Source organism: Cupressus sempervirens, chromosome 1 (genome assembly GCF_028749045.1).
Source record: "Cupressus sempervirens isolate cs-2001-9-10 chromosome 1, ASM2874904v1, whole genome shotgun sequence".
Lineage (NCBI taxonomy): Eukaryota > Viridiplantae > Streptophyta > Pinopsida > Cupressales > Cupressaceae > Cupressus > Cupressus sempervirens.
This window is the reverse complement of record NC_143118.1, coordinates 280,958,692-280,968,229: the sequence shown is the minus strand read 5'-3', so window position 1 is coordinate 280,968,229 and position 9,538 is coordinate 280,958,692. Positions and strand designations below refer to the sequence as shown.

Sequence of the window (9,538 nt, the reverse complement as noted above, 5' to 3'; positions counted from 1 at the left end):
CTTGGTTTGTGAATATGGAATACATTTTTTGATAGGTTTTTAGCATTCTTCACAACATATTCTATATCTTTCATTAAAACTAGATAAGTGTTGAACTTTAAATTCATTTTGTTCTCCTTGTCTTTTAATGCTTTATTTACCTTTGCATTAGTCACGTTGGGCACCAACTATTTTAATGTTTGAGAAAAAAATGTCTTTGATAGTCTATTTTGTGTTCTCCCATCTAACCTTGACCTTATCCAACAAAATTGCATGGATATGAGATGCTAGTTGGTCTAGAGAGAATTTCCATCTAGCTAATTTGTCCATAACTAGATCTTCAACTTCTTTCTACTCTACTGGATTCTTGGTCTCATACTTGAATTCTTTAACATTGTTTATTGTAGAACATTCTCTTAGAGTCCTTAGCCTTTCTTGACATGTAGGAGGAGGTTGGTTGAAGATTACCTCACTGCTTTCTTTTCCTACTTTCTTCTCAGATCTCCTTGTAAATACTATAGTGGATGGCTTAAGAGGCTTGGTTATGATCACCTTGCCTCTATTTCTTGCTAGCTCTTCTTCCTTTTTAGATTCCTTTCATTCTCTGATTCTTCCACATCTTCTTCTTTTCCTTAGGTAATCATAAGAGGGGTGCTTGTTGTTTTCAACTTTGTTATCCTCCTCTTTCCTTTGTTTACTGCCTGTGGGAGCTTGATCTCAAGTTAAATTCTTTCTTTTTCTTCATCATAGGTTCCAAAGAAAGGTGCCTTTGAATCTACAAGCTCATTTACCAAGGCTTCAATTATTTCCTTTGCTTCATTGGTGTTAACCTCATATGGAAGAGGTTTTACCCACACAACTCTAGGACTTACTTCTTGAATGTATACTCTATCACTAACTACCATAAAGAAAACATCATCCTTATAATCTTCAACCAACTTCTTTGGTATCCTAAATCTATTATTCATCTTTTCTCTAAAATTTTCAAAATAATTATCCATGATACCATCAAAATTTTCACCCATTTCAATGATGTACTCATTGATCTGACATAAAACTGGTGTGTCTTTTCTCCATCAATCATGCCTTTAGAGGGGGGAAAATTTTGAACATAGAAAAAAAAAATGTCAAAAATGAACCAAATTTTCATGGGTTATTCTTTGAGGTTCTAATGCTTTCCATGTTTTTGTTAAACTACTTCAACAACAAATATGCTAGGTCATATGAAAAATTCTTCTTTACGACCTTATATGTAAAGTCAACTATTTCAGATGACACACTATTGAGTCGGCTTGAACTTTAAATCTTGTGTGCTATCAAATGGATGCCAAATTTTAATTTTGCATTAGTTTCATTACTATTTTTCATTCTTCTACTATCCCACTGGGCTAGGGTTTTCTTTTACAACTCATCTTGACCCAAGGTTTTAGTGGCTTTATCTTTGGTGAGCATGGGGAGACTAGTAATGCAATGCATCATTTTTTTGGTAATTAAAATTGGTTTTGCCAAACATAGTTGACCATTATGAACTTGACTTAGGATACACCTAATCCATTTTATTTGAAAGTTATGAGCCAGGTGAGGAATATGGATTAAACCTTTGTCTTCCAAATGTTTGTGCTTAGGTTTGAGAATTTCATTCACACAGAGTTCACTAAGGGCATTATCCATTTCAAGGGTTCCTATCTCCTAAATTAAACATTTAAAATGAGTTCAAATGTCATTTATGAGAAGTATCTTAGGTGGGATATGTGACTAACCTCCATTCAAGTTGAGGATTTAAGCAATCGTAGGCACAAGTTTGAAGTTAGGAGCTTTCCATTCAATACCTCGCACCAACATTTCAACTCCTTTCTTCACCTTGCTACTGCTACTAGATACTATGATAACTTAATAACATGAGAAAATTCTGCTCAAGGTTGTTGGGATGCTCTAAAAATTGCTTTGTTTGCAATATACTAAATTCATTGTGAAAATAAAGTCAATTTCCTACCTTTTGATAAAACTTCCCATTCATGCTCGGTATGATGAGAGCCATAATGACATTGTGCATGATAGCCTATCATCCACTATTTACATAGATTCCTCGATGAAAGCTTGTAACTTGGCAACCAAACATAACAATTTTACTCCCGTCTTTGCTTAGTAGAATCCATCACCCAACCTTGCTCAATAGAGAAGTTAATTTAGTGATAACTATTACCGATCTTACCGATAATTATTTTGTATCTTGGATACCAATATGAATCTTTACTTCCTTTAATTGGAACTGTTTGAGATGTGACCTTGAAAACATAGTTCCAATTCTTCCTTAAGAACTTAATTGCAAATGATGGAGTCGCCCATTTCTTGAGTGACATGACTATCATCACTTGAAGTAGCTTGCTTAGTAGATTTGGGAATTCACTGTTGTCTCATCTAAATTTTGATGCTATCTACTATCACTTTCTTTTCATGTTCAATTGTACTTGTATTCATTAAATTCTTAGCTATATGACCAAGTTCAATACAAGTGTAATATCTTATGGTGGTATCCTTTCTTCTCATGTGATGTCTAACACAATTTATGTCAATGTGTCCATATTCTCCATAGTAATGACATCTACACCAAGTGTTGTAGTCCCAAATGAATATTGACTTCAAAAATTGTTTAGCTAGATTGAATAACTTAGATTTGCATTTAGATACCTTATGACCTTGTTTCTTGCATTTATGACACTTGCCTTCAAATTTTGGTTTCTCTTTGCACTCATTAGCTTTATGACCATGCTGACTGCAACTATAGCATTTTACATTAAATTTTTCTTTTCCATTACTCCAACATTTTTTTTATGTATGACCTATCTTACCATAGTAAATGCAAGTATGTTTTTGATTTATTTGAGCACCTTGTTTGGAGGATTCACCTTCTTCTTTATATCTAGGTCCCGCCTTACCCTTTTGCCTATAAAGATTTTGCTCAATTTGTAAATTTAATTGATCCATGTCTACTTGGGATTTCATTATTCTTTCATTGAGTCACTTCTTAGAATTTAGATCAATTTTCATCCTTTCATTGATTTTCCTTTGAAAGTTCAAGTCATTCCTTAACCTTTCATTTTCAAATCTCAAACTCATGATTTCTTCATTTGCATTGGAGAGCTGATTAATAAGATTTTCTTACTAAAGGGATTGATTTTGAATTTCATTGTTCCTTACCTCCAAGTCTTTTTTTGCCTTATTTCTTTGTTTTGATATTTCACACAATCTTATTGATTGAATTTCTTGCTCTCTTTTCAATTTTCTTACTTCTTCTTCTAGGGAGCCATTCGTTTCTAGGAGTTCTTTGATTGCATCATTTGCTTCATCTAAACTACTTCAAGGGAGAAAATATTCAATCTTTTCTTCAACATACTAGTGGTCATCCATCTAATTTGCAACTTCCTTCCTTCTTTTTAGGGATTGGGAAAGATGCTCTTTTTCTTTCTTAAGTTGAGCTATGGCCATCTCTAGATCTATTTTTTCATTGTCAATAGCTTTGTCAAGTCTAAATATCTCCATTACCCTTGATCTTTGCTCAAGCTATCAAACTTTATCCTGAGAAACACAATGCTCTGATACCAATTGTTGGAAATATTTATGACTAGCTAGGTTACTGAGAGGGAGGGGTGAATCGGTAACCTCAAAAATTTCAACAATTTCAAAACTTCATAGCATAATCCAATTACCATTAATAGATCTAATACATTATATGCATGAGAAAATGAAAGTATAAAACACTTTGAACACAATATTTGGTGATCCAAAAACCTTCAAAGTACAAAGTAAAATTGAGGTTGGGATGATACCCATAAAACTTCAATACTGTAGCATAAATTTAGCTTGTTAAGGCTTACAATGATCACTTCTAATGATTTTCCCTATTAGGAGCAATTAGGACTGCTAGGTCCACCTTGTTAGAGTTTTTACAAACATTCAATGAGGTATACACTTGGTAAAGAGATTTAAAGAAAAGAGTGTTAAGTCTACCCTATTAAATAATTTGAAGCTAATTAACCTATTAGGATGAAACAATAGATCTGTGATTTACAATTAAATTTCTGATTGAGATTCTTTAAGTACTAATCACCTCTATGTGATAGATGTAACTCTACTACTCCTGATATGGCCTTGGAATACACTTTGATCTATTGTTGATTCACATTCACATGCTTAGATTTCATTCACACTATCTCATATCATTACATTATAGACTTTGATATGATACAATACATTACATATATATCAATCCAATTTACATAATTATAAAGTCAGTCATTACACAAGTTAACACCAATATTACAAAGTCAACCCAAATGTAGATGCTTGGGTTTTAAAAATTGACTTGGTGAATTTTTGATACACGGCATCCATTATCATTACTCAGCATCGTCATGCACTTGGTAGAAGTAGAGGCTCGATCCATACTAATCACTTCAACATAGTTTCAAACTTGGTATACAGTGGGGACTCGGTATATATTGTGAAACTTGGTATAAACTATATTCTTTGTTTACCACAATTGTGCTTGGTAGACATTATTCTTCATTCAACTTAGTAAACAATAGCTTTGCTTGACTTAAGCTATTAACTTAGTAGAAACTACAAATCCTAGCGAACACTGAACTGCTCGATCTAAACTGTAGTACTTGGCAAACACTATACTACTTGGTAAATAGTGAACTACTTGACAAACACTAAACTGCTTGGCAAACACTAAACTTGAATCTAAATAAGTATTGTCACTAATAACAAACTTGACTTAATGTAAATATACCTATGCAAAAATTGACTCCATATTTGGAAATTTCATTTTCTCCTAGTTCCAATAGTATATTGGAGTGCCTATTTGGATTAAAAACTCCGTCAATTATGCCCCTTCTGAAAATCCAGGCTCCTTCTATAGTCTTGCGAAGCGTTATTACAAAAAATTGACCTCTTTATATAGTTTGAACTATATAATAATTCAAATTTGATTTTAAAATCTAACTAACCCATGTACTTTTTGTGAAAAAATATTAAAAAATTAATCTTTTAAAGCTTTTGAAATTTTCCTCATTTTTCTATCTGGGTCAAACCCTATTGACTTCCATCACCACATTTTGACATGTGATTGGCTGACTACTGCTTCATCATCCGTCCCCTCCACCTAGATTCCACATGGCATCATTTGATTTGTGCTCTATTTTTCCATGTTAGCATGTCATGTCATCATGCCACATCATTGGTCACTATGTTGCTATCCTAGCTAGCATTCTACCACATTATCAGCGACATAGTGACATAGTGACATGTGTTATCTACTGCCACCTCAACACCTTGGAAAGCATGCTACATTTGAAACCTCTACCACATGTTAGTTCTTGACTCATCCACCTAATCACCAGCTTACTACCACATGTCAATTTGTGATTGAGTCACCATGTTGCCATGTTAGCTACCATGTATCTTTGCCTTAGTGACATAGTGATAGTTGTTGGATGTGCCACATGTCACCAATATGTGCATTGTGAGATTTTCTTTCCACATAGTGCCACTTGTCCTTCTGTTACTTGCTAAGGTTGCCACATCACTTCAAAATCACTTCGATGAAACCCACATTCTCTACCAATTTTCTACATTTTTTGAGAAGTCACTTGTAGAATATCTCAACTTTCTTGGAGGTCACCATGTCACATGTTAGAAAACCTCACCATTTTTTGGTAGTGGCATGGCGCCTTCCTAGATTCTACAACTTTTCTAATGCCTTTCTAACCTTTCTAGCTAGCAAGCTTCTACTTGCGTGCTAGTTCAAAATTTATTTTTTGCCTCCAGCTATTAGTGGTCGAGCCCATGCATGGTTCAGGCTTCAAAAACCATTCTCTTGTAGACATCTAACTTTATGTGTGTAATTGTATTTAAATAATCAAAAGGTCTACCACATAATGAATGTGGGACAAACTAAAAACCCTGTCATCCGTTAATTTTTATAGCCTACCACTAGGAAGGGAGTTTCATCCTCTATTGACTGGGGAAGTAGATATCTTTAAAACAAATGCTTGAGGAAAAACCAAAAATTTTTTGGTCACCATTAAAATGATCATTTTCTTTATAAAATACTCAATATTTACATGACCTGCCAAAGAAGACTCTGTCCACAACATGAACAGGCAGAGCATAAGCTGGATCTATTGACTTTAGTCCAAGATATTCCAACAATGAAAGACCTATAATGCCAATGAATTATGGAATACATCCATAGCATCATCTAGCCTATCTAAGATACTCCCATTCTTCTTATCTTGAAAATCTAGAATGAAGTTTTTGAGTTTCTCCTTGTCTGTCCAATGTGCTCGATCAATCATAATCAAGCTTGATAAAACCCACCAAGAATAATAAACAACTGTAAGTTTCTCAGGTCTCCCATTAAGACCTCTAGTTTTTACTTCTCATTCATAAAGCCACCATCCAAGAAGATCCCTATCAACATGGCTTAGGGCACCTATTATTGCAAGTACATTGACACAAAAAAAAAATTTAACCTACATGTGATTCTACACCAAGAGTACAGCCAAATGCACCATCAAAATTTTTACAACTAGTAACATATTGGATGGCCTTCCCAACATCAATCTTCTCTACTTGATGCAAAATTGATAAGCAACAAACTACAAAGGAAGAAAATCGAGTGTCAATTTCTCCCCATCCATCACCTACAAAGGACCCATCCTCCTATTGTAATCTTATGATATAAGTTGATATCTTGTCTATGTCAATAACATCTAACTTGTCAAGTAGGGCCAATATTTGAACAACACTCAAGGTATGCAAAATATGAGCGTCATGCCCAATATTTCCTCTAAATCCACCACAATCATGCTGGCACTACAACACCCAAGAAACAATAGCTTCTTGATCCAAATCATCAATATTCCCCATGAGATCTAATGATGTTAGACCCCAACGACCACCAAATTAGAAGTAGAAACTTTGAATTTACTAGAACTAGTAAAGTTGTTATTCATTACAAAGGTATCCTCATCTTCTGCCCTTATGCCCCATAAGCCTTCTTCCTTCATTTAGCATGGGGTTCTACTATGTCTTCCCCTACCTCCTTTTCTACCTTGATATCATTTAGATATGCCTTCTCTTCACATGGGATCTTCCTTAAATGGATTCTACTTGTGTCTTTTATGCATCGCATGGAGCTCCCTTGCTTTGATAACCTACAACGTCTTCAAATAGAATAGGCATCTTCTACTCATGCCACATTTCTTCAACTCTCCATTTCATGCACTTTTATGTTTACTCCTCATGTAAATCATTTATATCTTTGACACATGGCACCTCCTGCAAACTTTATGCACCTAACACTAGAAATAGAGATTAAATACCATAGCTTATTCTCTAATTGTTTGAAATTCACTTGTCTTTGCTTGTAGTTGGAAATGATGAATCTTTTCATGATTTAACTCATAGCATTCAGTGGATCCTACCTCGTAGAGAATGAATGGTGTTTTTCCTTTGATTTGTTTATTATTATATTTCTATGCAAAAAATATTTGGTGATATTTCTCTATATCTTGCAATTTCTTGTTGATATTCACTTTGAGGTGAATCTCTTGGCACTTAATTATTCTGTTCATGACTCCTCATTTGTGAAACACAAAGAATTGTGTCCTTGGTCTAAAAATTCATGATTTTTATAAGGAGAAGGGTCAATATTAAATAGTATTATGGTTGAGACATATAAAATACACATCTCCATCATTTTCCAATAGTCAAATTCTATAATCAATGCTCTATCTTTTCTCATATAGAGATTTTGTTTTTCGAAAAATGTGCCCTTAAGATTTTCATCCTTTTTGTTATCAAGAAAATGTTCATTTGGCTACTTACTAGTTGAATCAACAGATCCATTTATAACTCCCAAGGAAATATCTTGTTCTATTTGATTTAGGCCCAATTCAAAACTTACCCCTAGAACATGCAATGTGCAATCTATTTCACCACTACTAAGATATGGTTCATATCCACTTCCTAACATAGATGTAACAACATCAACAATTCCTAAATTTGTTTTAACAACCAATAATTCATCATAACAAATAGGTCATCTTGGCACATATCATCTTGCTGCACAAGTGATACCCACTATCTGCATTAGGTTCCCAACTGCCAAAAGAAAACTTTAATGGTGGACCCCAAAGTATCAAAAGATAATGACTAACTAAAAATATATCACACAACTTTGTATTTACCTTCAATGTAGAGTCAACTTTTGTCATGAAAATAATAACGAATTTGAGCCCTCTCAATAATTGAGGCAAAGAAAATTTTTCAATAATCCTTTGTCAAGAGCTAATGGGAAAATATTATTTGGTAGAAAATTGTATCCATGAGTTTGTACACAGCATAATCATCATTAAAATTTCTTCTAAGATGCTTGACTAATATCTTTAATTGTGACAATATTTTTATGATCCATGCGGCATAGGATTTGTGTTTCATGGAGAATCATTTTTACATCTACTCTATTATCAAGTGCATTTAGAATTCTCTTGAAAGAAGCTTCCTTATTTTTAGTATTAATTAATTAGCAATTTACTTTTCACCTCATCAATCTAGCAAAATTAGTTTGGCCCCAAAGTGGGTCCGGCTAAAAAAAATTTGCATTTCAAACAACTGAATTCTTAAAATTCCCTACTGAACATCCGACATTGACTAGATTCAAATTCACTTAATGCTTTTCCATTAAAAGCTCATTTTATTTTTAATCTACAAACTTGTGATCTTTAGCTAATAGGGCCTATTCACTACCTTTAAAAACTGATCTAAACAGGTAACTAGGCTATAAAATCAACAATGCTAAATTGTTGTCCTCCACACTTTTACCTTGTCAAATCTTGTCTCATGATGAATTCTCGATCAAAAGATATTGACTACCAAAGTTTCTCTTTTAGAACTACGTACAAGAAAACATGTTAGAAAGTAATAAAACACATTCAAATTTGGCTTTGAAAACTGGGCAACTGACACTTGGGAAAAAGAAAATTGGGGCATTGGTTCACTATCATGAGGAGAGTATGAATTTGTGATTTGGGCTTATGACAAATAAAAAGATGCATTTGGTGATTGGTCAAAGTGGGCTACTCAAATTTGTAGATTGGAAACACTTGATAGAAATGCAATTTTTGCAAATGGAATGGACCTAGGAAAGTGTGCAAATGGTTCATCATGATTTGAAAATTGGTACACTTAAAGTATTTTTAGAGTACAACACAGTGGTACAATCCATTCGATCTCATTTATCATAGATTTTGAGATATGGCATCACAAATAGGGGTCCCAACAAATCTACACTTACATTTGGAATTGCATTCAAAAATTGATCAAACGGATTTTTCATAAGCTCAAAATTGAAGCATAGCAAGTATTTGACCTCTAAAATGAAACACAAAAGGAATTTTCTCATTTCGGTCAATTGGGTCAAATTATAACAAGTCAAATATGGCTTTCTAGAATTTATAATAATTCACATCAGCTTGACATTGATAAATGA

General features: G+C 33.6%; 1 pseudogene; it reads right to left on the bottom strand.

Annotated features, from left to right (window-relative positions):
- Nucleotides 1-6,096: 6,096 nt before the first annotated feature.
- LOC149577191 (geranylgeranyl transferase type-2 subunit beta 1 pseudogene) lies at nt 6,097-8,487 on the bottom strand (annotated as a pseudogene).
- Nucleotides 8,488-9,538: the final 1,051 nt, after the last annotated feature.